This window comes from Chrysochloris asiatica, unplaced genomic scaffold (assembly GCF_000296735.1).
Source record: "Chrysochloris asiatica unplaced genomic scaffold, ChrAsi1.0 scaffold00448, whole genome shotgun sequence".
In the NCBI taxonomy this organism is placed as follows: domain Eukaryota; kingdom Metazoa; phylum Chordata; class Mammalia; order Afrosoricida; family Chrysochloridae; genus Chrysochloris; species Chrysochloris asiatica.
In genome coordinates, this window is record NW_006408966.1 from 99,718 (window position 1) to 120,184 (window position 20,467).

Sequence of the window (20,467 nt, forward strand, 5' to 3'; positions counted from 1 at the left end):
ATGGACATGTTGTACTGCTCTGCCAAGTAGGTAGCTCTCTGTATATGAACATATTGGACTTCTCTGCCATGTAGGTAGCTCTCAATATATGGACAGCTTTGACACATCTGCCATGTAGCTGGAACTCTGTGTATGGAAATGTTGCACTACCCTGCCATGTAGCTAGCTCTCTGTATATAGACCATTTGGACTCATCTGTCTTGTAGCTAGACCTCTGTATATGGAAATTTTGCACTACCCTGCCATGTAGCTAGCTCTCTGTATATGGACATTTTGGACTTGTCTGCAATGTAGCTAGCTATCTGTACATGGATATGTTGGACTGATCTGCCAAGTAGCTAGCTCTCTGTATATGAACATATTGGAATTGTCTGCCATGTTGCTAGCTCTCAGTATATGGACATATTGGACTCATTAGTCAGGGAGCTAGTACACTTTTAATGGACATGTTGGACTACTCTGCCATGTAGCCAACTCACAGTATATGAACACTTTGAACTAATCTGCCTCGTAGCTTTAACTCTGTGTATGGAAATGATGCAATACTCTGCCATGGAGCTAGTCCTCTGTATGTGGACATATTCGACTGATCTGACATTTAGCAAGCTCTCTGTGCATGCATATTTTGGACTGATCTACCAAGTAGATAAGTCTCTGTATATGAACATATTGAACTTGTCTGCCATGTAGCTAGCTCTCTGTACCTGGATATGTTGGACCGATCTGTCAAGTACGTAGCTCTCTGTATATGAACATATAGGACTTGTCTGCCATGTAGGTGGCTCTCAGTATATGGACACGTTGGTCACATCTGCCATGTAGCTACTACCCTGAATATGGACATGTTGGACTACTGTGTCATGTAGCTAGCTCTCAGTAAATGGACACGTTGGACACATCTGCCATGTAGTTCGCACTCAGTATATGATAATGTTGGACTACTCTTCCATGAAGCTACCTCTCTGTACACGGACATTTTGGACTTGTCTGTCATATAGCTAGCTCTCTGTACATGGACATTTTGGACTTATCTTCCAAGTAGGTAGCTCTCTATATGAACATATTGGACTTGTCTTCCCTGTAGGTGGCTCTCAGTATATGGACAGGTTGGACTTATCTACCATGTAGCTAGAACCCTGAATATGTATATGTTGGACTATGCTGCCATATAGCTAGCTCTCAGGAGATGGACACCTTGGACACATCTGCCATGTAGCTAGAACTCTGTACATGGAAATGTTGAACTACCCTAATCATGAAGTTCCATCTTTATATATAGACAAGTTGCACTCATCTGCCTTGTAGCTCAAAATCTGTATATGGAAAAGTTTCACTACTGTACCATGTAGTTATCTCTCTGTATATGGACATTTTGTACTCATCTGCCATTTAGCTAGCTCTCTGTACATGGATATGTTGGATTGATTTACCTAGAAGGTAGCTCTCTGTATATGAATATATTGACCTTGTCTGCCATGTAGCTAGCTCTCAGAATATGAACATGTTGGACTCATGTGGCATGTAGCTTGTGCCCTGTATAAGGACATGTTGTACTACTCTGCTTTTACCTAACTCTCAGTTTATGGACACGTTGGACATATCTGCCATGTAATTAGAGCTCTTTATTTGGAAATGTTGCCCTACACTGCCATGTAACTAGCTGTCTATATCTGGACATTTTGTACTCATCTGCCATGTAGTTAGCACTCTGTACATGGATATGTTGGTCTGATCTGCCAAGTAGGTATCTCTCTGTATATGAACATATTTGGACTTGTCTGCCATGTACCAAGCTCTCAGCGTATGGACACATTGGACTCATTAGCCAAGTAGCTAGTTCTCTGTATATGGACATGTTGGACTACTCTGCCCTGTAGCTAGCTCTCTGCATTTGGACAGTTTGGACTCGTCTGCTATGTAGCTAGGTCTCTGTGCATGGATATTTTATACTGATCTGCCATGAAGTTAGCTCTAATTATATGGACATGTTGGACACATCAACCATGTAGCTAGAACTCCGTATATGCAAATGTTGCACTACTCTGCCATGTATCTAGCTCTCTGTATGTAGACAAGTTGGACTCATCGGCCTTGTAGTTATAACTCTGTATATGGAAATGTTGCACTACCCTGCCATGTAGTTAGCTCTCTATATGATCATTTTTGAATCGTCTGACATGTAGCTTGCTCTCTGTACATGGATATGTTGCACTGATCTTCCAAGTAGGTAGCTCTCTGTATATGAACATATTGGACTTGTCTGCCATGTAGCTATCTCTCAGTATATGGGCATGTGTAGGAGGCCATCAAGAATATAACCTAAATGCCACATTGTGACTAGAATTAGTATAGGTTTTACTTGATTATAAATTAATCTGTTTCTGGGAAAAGGAAACTTAAACTAAACCAAAATCTCATGATTCAGTGTTGCTATAACAATGCTTATACTTATGTAATCACATCCTGGTTGATAATCATATACTTATTACTATAAAAAACATTGTAACTAGGCAGAATAACAATGACCTAATGCAGAAGTACTATATAAACCACGTTGCTACAAAAAATTTTGTCACTTGCCATTAGCTTGTTTCCCTTATCTTATCACTTAATCCTCGCCCCTCCCTCGAGTAACCCACCGTCGGAGCTGGTATCTGATAGGTGGCGCCCAACGTGCAGCTCAAATACGAGAGACAAAGCGAAGTACCCTCCTGAGGAAATACGAAGAAAAAGGACACGTGTGGACACTTACAAACAGGTCAAGCATGGGAAATAAACCGGGAAAAGCATGGTATGTAAATATGTTGAGAGAAATGTTGTGCAGCAGAGGTGTAAAAGTAGATCATAATCAGTTTTGTAAATTTATAGATTTTGTACATACTGTTTGTCCTTGGTTCCCTGAGGATGGAGCACTTGATGTTAAGTTATGGAATCAGATAGGTCGCCAATTGCAGGAATATTATGCTAAGAATGGCCCCTCCCGGGTGCCTGCAGATGTGTTTAGTTTGAGGCGGCTTGTCTGAGGTACTTTTGATGATGGTAGCGATCATCCAGGAGGAAGTTCTCCGGAACCGACTGCTCCACCTCCACCCATATACCCTGACTTGCAATCTGTAAAAACTGAGTATAAAAAAGGAATTGGAAAAGATGAAACATACAGATAAAAAGGAAGAGGATAGTGAGGATGAAACCTGGCCAGATCCTCCGGCCAGTGCTCTTTTTCCAGTCACCAAAAATGAGGACCAAGAAGAAGACAAAAAAAACGTGCCCTAACATGGCGCCGACATGAGAGAAAGAGGAAGTAAGAGAGGCAAATGCAGTTAAAGTAAAAGAGGAAATGTCACACCCTAAAATAGCACTGAAAAAAGAGGAAGTGCCTCTGTGCAGGTTGGAAAAAGAGGAAACACTTGATTCTAATGGTCTGATTCTCCATTAATTTCTGGTGAGATACATGAGAATGACTTGTGGTCAATACTGAGAGAAGTTCTTAGTCAGTTGAATGATTTAAAGTTAGAAAAGAAAGCATTGACTGAGGCTATAAAGCAGAAGGAAGAACAGTGGTGCACTGCCCTTACTGATTTAGCCAGAGAGAGAGGCTAGAGCTCAAAGTGTGACATTGACTCCTTTATGCCTGAACCCTTGCTCCACTGTTCAGTCTGATACTCCTTTGATTGCTCCCTTGGTTCCGTCAGAAACCCCTGTGGTTGCCCATGTTACAGTAAACATTGTTACCCCAAAATATACTCCAGTGCAAGCTGGATTGATTAATGGAGCAAAGCAGGGTGATGATTTGTCAGGATTTCAAATGTACCCTATTATGCGCACAGCTGCCTGTCAAGAAGACCTAGGGAGAGAATTGGAGATGCGTGCCCATAGTTCTATACTTTTTAAAAGATTGAAGGAGTTAAAAATGGCTTGTGCACAATATGGACCAAATGCTCCCTTTACCCAGGCTCTGATAGAATTGCTCTGTGAGGAGGCTTTGCCTCCTATAGATTGGAAAAATGTCGCCTGCGCTTGTCTTACTGGAGGTGATTATCTCCTGTGGAAATCTGGGCTTTATGATGAGGCTCAACGTGTAGCAGACATTAATCATACTCAGCAGAATGGGGAAGCCACATTTAACATGTTAGTGGGTGAAGGAGAATTTAATACTATAGAAAAGCAACTTATATATCCCATGCCTGCGTATGCCCAAATTAATCAGTGTGGGTGTAAAGCTTGGAAATCTATTCCCAATACAGGCAAACAAACTACTGAATTATTAAAAGTACGTCAAGGTCCGGATGAGTATTTTCAAGACTTTGTTTTTCGACTGCTTCTGACTCCCGGGAGGATTTTAGGAGATTCTCCTGATTTTATGCTTATGGTAAAACAATTGGCTTTTGAAAATGCTAACAGTGCATGCCAGATGGTACTCGAAAATTTAAAAATAAATGCAGTTTACATGATTACATTAGCCTTTGTGCCGATGTCGGACCCTCATACAATTAAGGTCAAGCAATAGCTTTTGCCCTTCAGGGGCTAACTCCCCAGGAAATGTTTGCTGTCATAAAATCCCCTGGAAAATGTTTTAATTGTGGAAAGACAGGATATTTTGCTAGAGAATGTAAACAGAGAAAGGGTGAGAAGACCAATAGTAAAAGTACAGCTCCTGGCATGTGTCCCCGGTGCAAAAGAGGCAAACATTGGACCTCTGAGTGTTGCTCGCTGACTGATGCTGATGGGCAACCGCTGTCGGGAAATGGAGCAAGGGGCCATCCTCGGGCTCTTCAACAAAACAGGGGAATTTTTGCGGTGACCAATCCCTTTCACAACGGGTTGCAGACCTCCAGTGAGCCACCACAGGGAGTACCGGATTAGAACTCAGTCCCTCCTCCAGAATTGTACTAACTCCTGAAATGGGCTTACAGGCCATCCCCATTGGGGTCTGGGGACCTCTGCCTGAGGGACATTTTGGGCTTATCCTGAGCAGAAGCAGCAGTGTTCATTCTGGACTGAGTATCATTCCTGGGGAGATTGATTCTGATTATACTGGAGAATTAAAAATTTTGGCAAAAGCAGAACAAACTATTATTTCTTTGGCCGCTGTCCAGCACATAGCACAACTGATTTTGCTGCCTCTTGCTGTAAAAAATTATAAATATAAAAAAGAAAGCAGAGGCTTTGGAAGAGTCGAAACCGGAGGATTCGACTCTTCCAAAGCCTACTGGGTGAGGGCTATTCAGCAAGAAAAACCTAGATTGACCCTCATAATAGACGGCAGAATTTTTGCTGGACTTTTAGATACTGGAGCAGATGTTTCAGTAATTTCAGAGAATGATTGGCCCACAGATTGGCCAGAGCAAGAAACTATCACTAAACTTGTAGGTATTGGACAATCCCAAAGCCCTAGGCAAAGAAGCAATTTACTGCATTGGCAAGATGATGAGGGACATGAAGGTACTTTTCAGCCTTTTGTGGTCTGTGGATTGCCTGTGAATCTCTGGGGCCGTGATGTGTTGGAAAAGATGGGAGCTTTGCTCTTTTGTCCTAATGCCAGAGTAGATCAGATTATGTTAGATCAGAATTTTGTGCCCACTGAAGGTTTGGGAAAGAATCAACAAAGAATATGTTACCCAATAACTATTCAAGCCAACCAAGATCGTAGAGCCTTGGGTATTTTCCATAGCGTCCACTGATGTTGCGCACCCCATGCAGATAAAATAACCTGGCTGTCTGATAGCCCTGTGTGTGGATCAGTGGCCACTTTCAGAAGAAAAAATCAGAGCAGCTCAGTTGCTAGTGCAGGAGCAGCTGACAGCCAGACATATTGAACCTTCCACTTCCCCTTGGAATTCTATTTTTTTTTATTAAGAAAAAATCAGGCAAATGGAGGTTGCTTCAAGACCTCCATAAAGTTAATAATTCTATGGAAACCATGGGGCTCTACAACCTGGATTTCCTTCTCCTGCATCAATCCCAATAAACACTTATAAAATCGTCATGTATCTTAAAGATTGTTTTTATACAATTCCCTTATACCCTTCAGACTGTAAAAGATTTGCTTTTAGCGTCCCCTCTACTAACTTTAGAAGTCCGATGGCCAGATTTCATTGGAAAGTCTTGCCTCAGATAATGGCTAACAGAACCACCTTGTGTCAGAAGTTTGTAAATGCAGCTATTACTGATGTATGTAATAATTTCACCTGCTATATTGTTCATTATATGGATGATATTTTGATTGCTGACCCTGACCATAACCTTCTTTTAACTTGTTATCAAGCCCTTCAAGAAGCCCTCTGCCAATGGGGGTTAGTTATAGCTCCTGAAAAAGTGCAGGCCAAGGAGCCCTATTCATATTTGATTTTGATTGTGATTGTTAAGTGTCATCGATTTGGGATCCTACTCATAGCGACCCTGTACAGAGTTTCCAAGGAGCAGCTGGTTAGCTAGAACTGCTGGCTTTTATGGCCCACAACAATGTTGCAGTATACTGTATTAACCTGCAACGCCACACCAGAAGTCATATTTAGGCACCCAAATTTTTTCATGGTGTTTTAAGCCTCAAAAAATTCAGTTGAGAAAAGATAGCCTTAAAACACTTAATGATTTTCAAAAATTACTTGGAGATATTAACTGGATCAGACCTTATCTCAAAATCACAACTGGACAGCTTCAGCCCCTGTTTGAAATCCTCAGTGGGAACAGTGATCCCTCATCACCCAGGAAGCTTATACCTGCAGCATAGCAAGTGGTCTAAGGGTTGGAAAATGAAATCACCAAGTGTGCTCTTACTAATATTGATTATTCCCAACTCTTTGCTGCTTATATTCTACCCACTGCCCATTCTCCCACTGCTGTGCTTTGTCAAGGGGCCCCCTTATGGTGGGTTCATGCTAAATCCACTCCGAAAAAGGTCCTTTTCATTTATCCTGAAGCTGTCTCTCAACTAATTAAGGCTGCTCGAGAAGAAAGTTGTAGATATTTTGGTAAAGATCCCAATACAATTGTTGTACCTTATAATGCTGCTCAAATTGATTGGCTATTTCAACAATGTACAGAATGGCAGATCACCTTAATTGGTTATTTGCGTGTTATTGGATCTCATTATCCCAGTGATAAACTTTTGCAATTTGCTATTAAACGTCAATTTGTCTTTTCCTCAGTAGTACGTAGACAACCCATCCCCAGAGCACCTTTTGTCTTTACAGATGGCTCCTCCAAGGGACATGCTGTGTTTGGCACAGTTTACAACTTCACGGTACTGAATGTCCCGATCATTCAGGCCAACAGGTTGAGCTCCTTGCAATTGTCAGTGCCATATGAGAGTACACCACCACTCCTATAAATGTATATACCGATAGTTTATACATAGCTAATTATGTTCCACTTCTAGAAACTGTTTGTGTAATAAAAACTTCCACCTCAATTGTTCAAAATCTTTTTTAACAACTCAGCTGCTGATACATCAGTGAGAACAACCCATCTTTATTGCCCACATACGTTCTCACAATAATCTGCCTGGTGCCTTAGCAGAAGGTAATCAGGCTGCTGATGCACAGCCTTATCTGGCACACTCCTATTTGCAGTGTGCTCAGGCTTCACATCAACTACATCATCAGAACAGTCAATCACTGCACAAGATATTTCATATCCCTCGTGAAGCTGCACAGCAAATAGTTCGTGACTGTCCTGAATGCCCCATTCATCATTCTTTTCCATCTTTTGGAGTCAATCCTCAAAGTTTACACCCCAATGCTTTATGGCAAATGGACGTTACACATGTTTCTAGCTTTGGTCAGCTTAAATATGTGCATGTCTCTGTAGACACTTTCTCCAGCCTTGTTTGTTGGTCCCCCTTAACAGGAGAAGGAACCACCCAAGTAATACACCACTGTTTACACGCCTTTGCTGCTATGGGCATACCTCAAAGCATTAAAACAGATAATGGCTCTGGTTATACTAGCACCCATTTTGCAGCGTTTTGCAAAATTTTTTCTATCAAACATACCACTGGCATTCCTTACAATCCCCAAGGTCAAGTCATTGTGGAACGCATGCATGCCACTATAAAGTCTTATCTTGAAAAAATAAAGAAGTGGGAATCCTACCCCCACACACCACAAAATCATATTAATCATGTTACCTTCATTCTTAATTACCTTTTACCTGATGCCTCTGGCTTCACGGCTGCAGATAGGTATGGCAACTGGGAGCCAAGTGCCCTGAAACCTATGGTGAAATGGAAAGATGCCCTAACAGGCACATGGAAGGGGCCCAACCCTGTTCTTATATGGGGACGAGGCTATGTCTGTGTTTTTCCACAGGATGAACCTGGTCCTCGTTGTATTCCTGAGCGCCTTGTGCGGCATGTGGACGACTCAGGCAACTCAGGCAGGGATCCATTGGGCCGTCTTCCCGCATCCCCCACTGGCGAGATCCATGTCATGGAAGGAACGGAATCAATTACCGCTTCCACATTACGTGAATGACACGGATATTGGCTTGAACCTTCCCTCGGCAGGACATCTTCAATGAGAAACTAAATTCTTCAACTAGAGCGGGGCCAGTTATACTAAACCGATTTGCTACAGCAACAACGCCACCAACTCGTTGTGTGCACCTTTTCATAATACCATCAACATGACGCAACACTTAGCCTGCCCTCATTCCCGAAGTTGCCATTACCACATTAATAACTCTTACTCTGTAGCTCTTTTTCTCCCTGAACCCTATGTTTTTCTTGTAGATCCTCTCACAGTAAAGAACGCCACATCATTGGGAGGGTATGAGAAGTTTCATGTACATTGCACTAGGTGCAACCTCACCTCATGGATCAATGCCTTAGCGCCTAAAATGACTTTTGCTGTTTTAAAAAGACCAATCTATTTATTGCTGCCGGTAAACATCTCCCAAGAGTGGTATCATGATGTCTGCCTACAGCTTGTCAACGAGTTTACCGTGTTACTTTCTAAACCAGATGGGGCCTCGGTCTCATCGTGGTAGGTGTGATGTCCCTCATATCATTGCCCATTTCCCTCATCGCCACCAAAGTTGCACTTACTCAAGAGACTCAGACTGCAGATACTGTCAACGAGCTGATGGACAATGTTACCTACAACTCTGATTGGCAAGAAAAGAGTGATCTGACCATTGAACATCGCCTGAATGGATTGTATGATACTGTTAACTTACTTGGGGATAGTTTGGAGCAAGTCGTGGTCTGGCAACGCCTCGTGTGCCATGCAGATTATCAATCAATTTTTGTGACTAAACTTGTGTATAATGCCTCAGCCTTTTCTTGGCCCATGGTACAGGCTCACCTGCACGGAGTATGGGTCACAGAAAATGTCAGCAAAGATTGGAATGAGTTACGTGCACAAATAATTGCTATGCACTATGATCCCCGCCTTAATAGCAAGCCTGCAAAATTAGCTAAACAACTTCTATACAATCTTAAGAATTTGTTCCCTACTATACGCTCTTTCTCAATTGTGGAGTCCCATTCTAGCTATTGGCATATTTGTCACCTTTGTTTATTTCCTCCTCCCCTGCCTTCTTCGAAAGGCAATTCACCAGTATAAATCACTGTGGAGTCGTATGCATAGTCTCCAGTTAAAGACACTTCCTCGACATATGCAGGAAGTGGAGCCAAAGATGGGTAAGGATCGGTGGAATCTCAGTCAACCTAAGATTGAGCCATTGCCTTATGCTGCAGTGAGTATCCATGATGGGAAAGACTAAGGATTTGCACTGACAACTTAAGACAGGCAATGTCCTTTAAATAAATAAATAAGGGGGAGATGTAGGAGGTCATCAAGAATATAACCTAAATGCCACCTTGTGACTAGAATTGGGATAGGTTTTAATTGATTATAAATGAATCTGTTTCTAGTAAAAGGAGGAAACTTTAAGCCAAAACAGCATGATTCAGTGTTGCTATAACAATGCTTATACTTATATAATCATATCCTGGTTGGTAATCATAGCTTTGTTACTATAGAAAACATTGTAACTAGGCAGAATAACAATGACCTAATGCAGAAGTACTATATAAACCACTTTGCTAAAATAAACTTAGTCACATGCCATCAGCTTGTGTCCCTTATCTGATCAGTTTATCCTCGTCCCTCCCGCGAGTAACCCAAGGTCATCTGCCATGTAGCTAGTACCCTGTATATGGACATGTTGGACTACCCAGCTATGTAGCTAGCTCTGTATATAGACAAGTTGGACTCATCTGCCTTGTAGTTAGAACTATGTATATGGAAATGTTGCACTTCCCTGCCATGTAGCTAGCTCTCTGCATATAGACAAGTTGGACTCATCTGTCTTGAAGTTAGAACTCTGTATATGGAAATGTTGCACTACTCTGCCATGTAGCTAACTCTCTGTATAAGAACATTTTGGACTGGTCTGCCATGTAGCTAGCTCTCTGTACATGGATATGTTGGAATGATCTTGCAAGTAGGTAGCTCTCTGTATATGAACATATTGACTTGTCTGCAATATAGCTAGTTCTCAGTATATGGACATGTTGGAATCATTAGCCAGGTTGCTAGTAGTCTTTATATGGACATTTTGGACTACTCTGCCATGTAATAAGCTCACAGTATATGAACACTTTGGACTCATCTGCCATGTACCTTGAACTCTGTATATGGAAATGTTGCAATACTCTGCCATGTAGCTAGCTCTCTGTATATGGATAGTTGGGACTTGTTGGCCATGTCGCTAGTTCTGTGTTTATGGACATTTTGGACTAGTCTGCCATGTAGCTAGCTCTCTGTATATGGATAGTTGGGACTTGTTGGCCATGTCGCTAGTTCTGTGTACATAGATATTATGGAATGATCTGCCAAGTAGGTAGTTCTCTGTATATGAGCATATTGGACTTGTCTTCCATGTAGCTAGATCTCAGTATATGGACATGTTGGACGCATCTGCCATGTAGCTACTACCCTGTTTATCGACATGTTGGACTGATCTGCAATGTAGGTAGTTCTCAGTACATGGTCACGTTGAACACTTCTGCCATGTAGCTATATATCTATATATGAAAAGGTTGCCCAACCCTGCCATCTAGATAGCTCTCTCTATATGGACATTTTGGACTCATATTCCGTGTAGCTAGCTCTCTGTTCATGGATATGTTGCATCGATCTGTGAAGTAGGTAATTCTCTGTATATGAACATATGCAGCTAGGTCTCAGTATATGGACATGTCTGACTCATCTGCCATATAGCTAGGACCCTGCATATGGACATGTTGGACTACTCTGCCATGTAATTAGCTCTCAGTATATAGACAAGTTGGACTCATATGCCTTGTAAGTAGAATTCTGTATAGGGAAATGTTGCACTAACTTGCCATGTAGCTAGTTCTCAGTGTATGGACATGTTGGACTGATGAGCCAGGTAGAAAGGACTCTTTTTATAGACATGTTGGTGAACTCTGCCAAGTAGCCACCTCTCTGCATATGAACACTTTGGACTTATCTGCATGTAGCTTGAGGTTTGTATATAGAAATGATACACTACTCAGCCATATAGCTGGCTCTCTGCATATGGACATTTTCGACTCGTCTGACATGAGCTAGCTCTCTGTGCACGGATATTTTGGACTAATCTGTTATGTAGTTAGCTCTCAATATATGGGCAGGTTGGACACATCTGCCATGTAGCTAGAACTCTGTATATGTAAATGTTGCACTACTCTGCATTGTAGCTAGCTCTCTGTATATAAATCAGTATTACTCATCTGCCTTGTAGCTAAAACTCTGTATATGTAAATGTTGCACTACTCTGCATTGTAGCTAGCTCTCTGTATATAAATCAGTATTACTCATCTGCCTTGTAGCTAAAACTCTGTATATGTAAATGTTGCAGTATCCTACCATGTAGCTAGCTCCCTGTATATGGACATTTTGTACTCGTCTGCAGTGTATCTAGCTCTCTGTACATGGCTAGGTTGGACTGATCTGCCAAGTAGGTAGCTCTTTATATATGAACTTATTGGATTTGTCTGTCATGTGAGTAGCTCCCAGTATATCGTCGGGTTGGACACATCTGCAATGCATTACCACTCAGTATATGGACATGTTGGACTCATCTGCCATGTAACTAAAACCCTGTATATGGACATGTTGGGCTACTCTGCCATGTAGCTACTCTCAGTATATAGACAAGTTGGACTCATATGCCTTGACTGATCTACCAAGTAGGTTTGTTGTTGTTGTTGTTAAGTGCCATCGAGTAAGGTCAGCGGTTCGAAACTATCAGCTGCTCCGCAGGAGAAAGATGAGGCTTTCTACTCCCGTAAAGATTTACACACTCGGAAACCCTGTACAGGGTTGCTATGGGTCGGAACCAAGTAGGTAGCATTCAGCACATGGACATGTTGCACACATCTGCCATGTAGCTAGATCTCTGTATATGGAAATGTTGCACTACTCTTTCATGTAGCTTGCCCACTGTTTATAGTAAGTTGGACTCATCTGCCTTGTAGCTACAACACTGTATATGGAAATGGTGCACTACTCGGTCATGTAGATAACTCTTTGTACGTGGACAATTTGGACCCATCTGCCATGTAGCTAGCTCTCTGTATATGGATATGTTGGACTGATTTTCCAAGTAGGTAGCTCTTTGTATATGAACATATTGGACTCGTCTGCCATGTAGCTAGCTCTCAATATATGAACATGTTGGAGTCATTAGACAAGTAGCTAGTACTCTTTATATGGACATGTTGGAGTTCTCTACCATGTAGATAGCTCTCAGTATATGAACACTTAGGACTCATCTGTCATGTAGCTTTATCTCTGTATATGGAAATGATGTACAGTCTGCCATGTAGCTAGCTCTCTGTGCATGGATATTGTGGACTGATCTGCTATTTAGGTTGCTCTCAGCATATGGACATGGTGGAGAGTTCTGCCATGTAGCTAGAACTCTGTATTTGGAAATGTTGCACTACTCTGCCATGTAGCTAGATCTCTGTATTTAGACAAGTTGGACTCATCTGTCTGGTAGCTAGAACGCTGAATATGGAAATGTTGCACTACCCTGCCGTGTAGCTAGCTGTCTGCATATGGACATTTTGGACTCGTCTGCCATGTAGCTAGCTCTCTGTACATGGATATGTTGGACTGATTTGTCAAGTAGTTAGATCTCTGTATATGAACATATTGGACTTGTCTCAGTATATGGACATGTTGGACTCTTCTGCTATGTAGCTAGTAACCTGTATATGGACATGTTGGACTACTCTGCCATGGAGCTAGCACACAGTATATGGACTCATTGGACACATCTGCCATGTAGCTAGAACTCTGTATATGGAGAAGTTGAAATACTCTGCCATGTATCTAGCTCACTGTATGTGTACATTTGGACTCGTCTGACACGTAGCTAGCTCTCTGTACCTGGATATGTTGGGTTCATCTGCCAAGGAGGTAACTCTGTGTATGAACATATTGGACTTGTCTGTCGTATAGCTAGCTCTCAGTATATGGACATGTTGTACCCATTAGCTAGAAAGTTAGTAGTCCTTATATGGTAATTTTGGACTCATCCGCCATGTACATTGAACTCTGTATATGGAAATGATGCACTACTCTGCCATTCACCTAGCTCTCTGTATATACACAAGTTGGACTCATCTGCCTTGTAGATAGAAATCTGTATATGGAAATGTTGCACTACATGGCTCTGTAGCTTGCTCTCTATATATGGACATTTTGGACTCATCTGTCTTGTAGCTAGAACTCTGTAAATGGAAATGTTGCGCTACCCTGCCATGTAGCTAGCTCTCTGTATATGGGCATTTTAACTCGCCTTCCATGAAGCTAGCTCTCAGTATATGGATATGTTGGACTTGTACGCCTTGTAGCTAGAACTCTGTATATGGAAATGATGCACTACTCTGCCATGTAGCTAACTGTCTGTATATGGACATTTGGATTCATCTGACATGTAGCTTGCTGTCTGTGCATGGATAATTTGGACTGATCTGCCATGTAGGATGCTCTCAGTATATGAACATGTTAAACACATCTGCCATGTCGCTAGAACTTGGTATATGGAAATGTTGAACTACCCTGCCATGTAGCTAGAAATCTGTATATAGACAAGTTCGACTAATCTGCCTTGTAGCTAGAAGTCTGTATATGGAAATGTCACACGAACCTTCCATATAGCTAGCTTTCTGTATATGGATAATTTGGACTCATCTGCCATGTAGCTAACTTTCTGTACTTGGATATGTTGGACTGTTTTTCAAGTAGGTAGCTCTCTGTATGTGAACATATTGGACTCGTCTGCCAAGTAGCTAGCTCTCAGTATATGAACATGTTGGAATCATTAACCAGGTAGCTAGTACTCTGTATATGGACATGTTGGAGTTCTCTGCCATGTAGATAGCTCTCAGTATATGAACACTTAGGACTCATCTATCATGTAGCTTGATCTCTGTATATGGAAATGATGTACTAGTCTGCCATGTAGCTAGCTGCCTGTATATGGACATTTTGGACGCGTCTGTCATGTAACTAGCTCTCTGTGCATGGATATTTTGGACTGATCTGCTATTTAGGTTGCTCTCAGCATATGGACATGGTGAAGAGTTCTTCCATGTAGCTAGAACTCTGTATTTAGACAAGTTGAACTCCTCTGTCTGGTACCTAGAACACTGAATATGGAAATGTTGCAATACCCTGCTTTGTAGCTAGCTGTCTGCATATGGACATTTTGGACTCATCTGCCATGTAGTTAGCTCAATGTACATGGATATGTTGGACTGATCTGTCAAGTAGTTAGATCTCTGTAAATGAACATATTGGACTTGTCTGCCATGTAGCTATATCTCAGTATATGGACATGTTGGACTCATCTGCCATGTAGCTAGTACCCAGTATATGGACATTTTGGACTACTCTGCCATGGAGCTAGAACTCTGTATATGGAGAAGTTGCATTACTCTGCCATGTATCTAGCTCACTGTATATGGACATTTTGGACTCATCTGACATGTAGCCAGCTCTCTGTACCTTGATATATTGGATTCATCTGCCAAGGAGATAACTCTCTGTATATGAACATATTGGACTTGTCTGACATGTAGCTAGCTCTCAGTATAAAGACAAGTTGGACTCATCTGCATTGAAAGTAGAACTCTGTATATGGAAATGTTGCACTACCCTGCCATGTAGCTAGCTCTCTGTATATGGTCATTTTGGACTCTTCTGCCCTGTAGCTAGTAGCCTGTATATGGACATGTTGGACTGATCTGCCATGTAGATAGCTCCTAGTATATGGACATGTTGGACTCATCTGCCTTGTAGTAGAACTCTGTATATGGAAATGTTGCTCTACTCTGCCATGTAGCTAGCTCTCTGTACACGGACATTTGGGACTTGTCTGCCATGTAGCTAACTCTGTATACATGGATATGTTGGAAATATCTGCCAAGAAGGTAGCTCTCAGTATATGAACATATGGCAGTACTCTGCCATATAGCTGGTTCTTTGAATATAGACAGTTTGGACTCATCTGCCTTGTATCTTGAACTCTGTATATGGAAATGTTGCACTACACTGCCATGTAGCTAGTTCTCTGAATAAGAACATGTTGGACTCATCTGCCTTTTGGCTAGAACTCTGTATATGGATATGTTGCACTACCCTGCCATTTAGCTAGCTCTCTGTATAAGGCCATTTTGGACTCAACTGCCATGTTGTTAGCTCTCAGTATATACGCAAGTTGTTCTTATCTGCCTAGTAAGAAGAACTCGATATATGGAAATGATGGACTACACTGTCATGTAGCTAGCTCTCTGTATATGGATATTTTGGACTCATCTGTCTTGTACCTAAAACTCTGCATATGGAAATGTTGCACTACCCTGCCACGTAGCTAGTTCTCTGTACATGAATAAGTTGGTATGATCTACCAATTAGGTAGTATTCTCTATCTGAACATAGTGGACAGGTCTGCCTTGTAGGTAGCTCTCAGTACATAGATAAGTTGGACTCATCTGCCTTGTAAGTAGAACTCTGTATATGGAAATGTTGCACTACCCTGCCATGTAGCTAGATATCAGTGTATGTACATATTGGACTCATTAGCCAGGTAGCAAGTACACTTTATATGGACATGTTGGACTACTCTGCCAAGAAGCCACTTCTTGGCATATCAACACTTTGGAGTCATCTGCCATGTAGCTTGAGCTCTGTATATGGAAATGATGCACTACTCAGCCATATAGCTAGCTCTCTGCATATGGATAATTTGGACTCGTCTGACATGTAGCTAGATCTCTGTGCATGGATATTTTGGACTGATCTGCTATGTAGTTAGCTCTCAATATATGGATACATTGGACACATTTGTCATGTAGTTAGAACTCTGTATATGTAAAAGTTGCACTACCCTGCCATGTAGCTAACTCTCTATATATGGATATTTGGACTCGTCTGCCATGTCGCTAGCTCTCTTTACATGGATATGTTTGACTGATCCTCCAAGTAGGTAATTCTATGAATGTGAACATATTGGACTTGTGTGCCATGTACCTAGCTCTCAGTATATGGACACATTGGACTAATTAGCCAGGGAGCTAGTACTCTTTGTATGGACATGTTGGACTACTCTGCCATGTATCCAGCTCTCAGTATATGAACACTTTGGAGACATCTTCCATGTAACTTGAACTCTGTGTATGGAAATGATGCAATAATTTGCCATGTAGCTAGCTCTCTGTATGTGAATATTTTTGACTCGTGTGACATTTAGCGAATTCTCTGTGCATGGATATTTTGGACTGATCTGACAAGTAGGCAAGTTTCTGAATATGAACATATTGGACTTGTCTGCCATGTAGCTAGTTCTCAGTATATGAATATGTTGGACTCATCTGCCTTGTAGCTATAACTCTGTATATGGAAAAGTTGCACTACTGTGCCATGTAGCTAGCTCTCTGTATACGGACATTTGGGACTTCTCTGCCATGTAGCTAGGACATGTTGGAATGATCTGCCAAGTTGGTAGTTCTCTGTATATGAGCATATTGGAATTTTCTGCAATGTAACAAACTGTCAGTATATACACAAGGTGGACTCATTTGCCTTGAAAGTAGAACTCTGTATATGGAAATGTTGCACTGTAGCTAGCTCTTTGTATATGGACATTTTGGACTCATCTGCCATAGAGCTAGTATCCTGTATATGGACATGTTGGATTGATCTGCCATGTAGTTAGCTCTTAGTATATGGACATGTTGGACACATCTACCATGTAGCTAGATCTCTGTGTAGAAATGTTGCACTACTCTTTCATGTAGCTTGCTCTCTGTATATAGACAAGTTGGACTCATCTGCCATGTAGCTTGTACTCTGTATATGGAAATGATGTACTACTCTGCCATGTAGCTAGCTGTCTGTATACAGACATTTGGGACTCGTCTGCCATGTAGCTAGCTCTCTGTGCATGGATATTTTGGACTGATCTGCCATGTAGGTTATTCTCAGTATATGGACATGTTGGAGAGATCTGCCATGTAGATAGAACTTTATATTTGGAAATGTTGCACTTCTCTGCCATGTAGCTAGATCTCTGCATATAGACAAGTTGAACTCATCTGCCTGGTAGCTAGAACACTGAATATGGTAATGTTCCACTACCCTGCTGTGTAGCTAGCTGTCTGCATATGGACATTTTGGACTCGTCTGCCATGTAGGTATATCTCAGTATATGGACATGTTGGACTCATCTGCCATGTAGCTAGTACAGTGTATATGGACATGTTGAATTACTCTGCCATGTAGCTAGCTCACAATATGGACACGTTGGACACATCTGCCATGTAGCTAGAACTCTGTATATGGAAAAGTTGCACTACTCTGTCATGTATCTATCTCACTATATATGGACATTTTGGACTCGTCTGACATGTAGCTAGCTCTCTGTACCTGGATATGCTGGATTCATCTGCCAAGGATGTAACTCTCTGTATATGAACATATTGGAAATGTCTGCTATGTAGCTAGCTCTCAGTATATGGACATGCTGTACTCATTAGCCAGATATCTAGTAGTCTTTATATGGGCATGTTGGACTCATCTGTCATGTACCTTGAACTCTGTATATGGACATGATGCACTACTCTGCCATGTACCTAGCTCTCTGTATATAGACAAGTTGGACTCATTTGCATTGTACACAGAACTCTGTATATGGAAATGTTGCACTACACTGCCCTGTATAAACAAGTTGGATTCATCTGCCTTGAAATTAGAACTCTGTATGTGGAAATGTTGCATTACACTGTCATGTAGCTAGCTTTCAGTATATGAACACTTTGGACTCATCTGCCATGAACCTTGAACACTGTATATGGAAATGATGCACTACTTTGCAATATAGGAAGCTCACTGTATATGGTCATTTTTTAATCACCTGACATGTATCTAGCTCCCTACGCATGAATATTTTCGACTAATCTGCCATGTAGGTAGCTGTCAGTATATGGACATTTGGAAAAATCTGCCATGTAGCTAGAACTCTGTATATGCAAATGTTGCACTACTCTGACATATAGCTCACTCTCTGTATATGGACATTTTGGTTTCATCTGCCATGTCACTAGCTCTCTGTATAGGAACATTTTGGACTCGTCTGCCATGTCGCTAACTCTCTGTACGTGGATATGTTGGACTGATCTGCCAAGTAGGTAACTCTCTGTAAATGAACATATTCTACATATTGGACTCATCTGCCATGTAGCTAGTACCCTGTATATGGACATGTTGGACTACTCTGCTTGTAGCTAGTTCTCAGTATATGGAAACATTGGACACATCTGTCATGTAGGTAGAACTCTGTATATGGAAATTTTGCACTACCCTGCCATATATGTAGCTCTCTGTACATGGACATTTTGGACTCGTATGCTATGTAGTTAGTTCTTTGTACATGGATACATTGCACTATGCTGTCAAGTAGGTACCTATCTGTATATGAACATATTGGACTTATCTGCCATGTAGCTTGCTCTCATTATATGGACATGTTGGTATCATTAGGCAGGTAGCTCGTCCTATTTATATGGATATGTTGGACTACTCTGCAATGTAGACATTTCTCAGTATATGAACACTTTGGACTCTATCATGTAGCTTGAACTTGGTATATGGAAAGGATGTACTACTCTGCCATGTAGCTAGCTCATTGCATATGGACATTGTAGATTAGTCTGACATGTTGCTAGCTCTCTGTGCATGAATATTTTAGACTGATCTGCCAAGTAGTTAGCTCTCATATTATGGACACGTTGGACCCATCTGCCACGTAGCTAGAACTTTGTATATGGAAATGTTGCACTATTCTGCCATGTAGCTAGATCTCTGTATATAGACAAGTTGAATTCATCTTCCTTGTAGCCAGAACTCTGATTATGAAATGTTGCACTACCCTGCCCTGTAGCTAGCTCTCTGTATATGGACATTTTCCGACTCTTTTGCCATGTCGTTAGCTCTCTGTACATGGATATGTTGGACTGATCTGCCACGTAGGTAGCTCTCTGTGTATGAACATATTGGTCTTGTCTGCCATGTAGCTAGCTCTCAGTATATGGACATGTTGGACTCATATGCCATATAGCTAGTACCTTCTATATGGACACGTTGGACTACTCTGCCTTGTAGCTAGCTCTCAGTATATGGACACATTGAACACTTCTGCCATGTAGCTAAAACTATGTATATGGAAATGTTGCACTACTCTATCATGTAGCTAGCTCTCATTATATGAACACTTTGGACTCATCTGCCATGTACCTGGAACTCTGTATATGGAATGATGCACTATTTTGCAATGCAGCAAGCTCTCTGTATATGAACATATTTACTCATCTGACATGTAGCTTGCTCTCTGTGTATGGATATTTTCGAATGCCATGTAGTAAGCTCACAGTATATGGACACATTGGACACATTTGCCATGTAGCTAGAACTCTGTATATGTAAATGTTGCACTACACTGCCATGTAGCTAGCTCTCTGTATATGGTCATTTTGGACTCGTCTGCCATGTCATTTGCTCTCTGTACATGGATATGTTGGACTGATCTGCCAAGTAGGTAGCTCTCTGTATATATACATATTAGACATGTCTGCCATGTAGCTAGCTCCCAGTATGTGGACATGTTGGACACATCTGCAATGTAGCTAGTGCTCAGTATATGGACAAGTTGGACTCATCTGCCATATAACTAGTACCCTGTATATGGACATGTTGGACTTATCTACCATGTAGGTAGCTCTCAGAACATGGACACGTTGGAAAAATCTGCCATGTAGCTAGAACTCTGTATATGGAAATGTTGCACTACTCTGTCATGAAGCTAGCTCTCTGTATATAGACTAGTTGGACTCATCTACCTTTTATCTAGAACTCTGTATATGGAAATGTTGCACTACCCTGCCATG

At 41.4% G+C, this 20,467-nt stretch overlaps 1 pseudogene; it reads left to right on the forward strand.

Moving 5' to 3' along the window:
- The first annotated feature begins 3,910 nt into the window (after positions 1-3,910).
- LOC102834159 overlaps positions 3,911-20,467 on the forward strand; it is a 93,784-nt pseudogene continuing 77,227 nt past the window's right edge.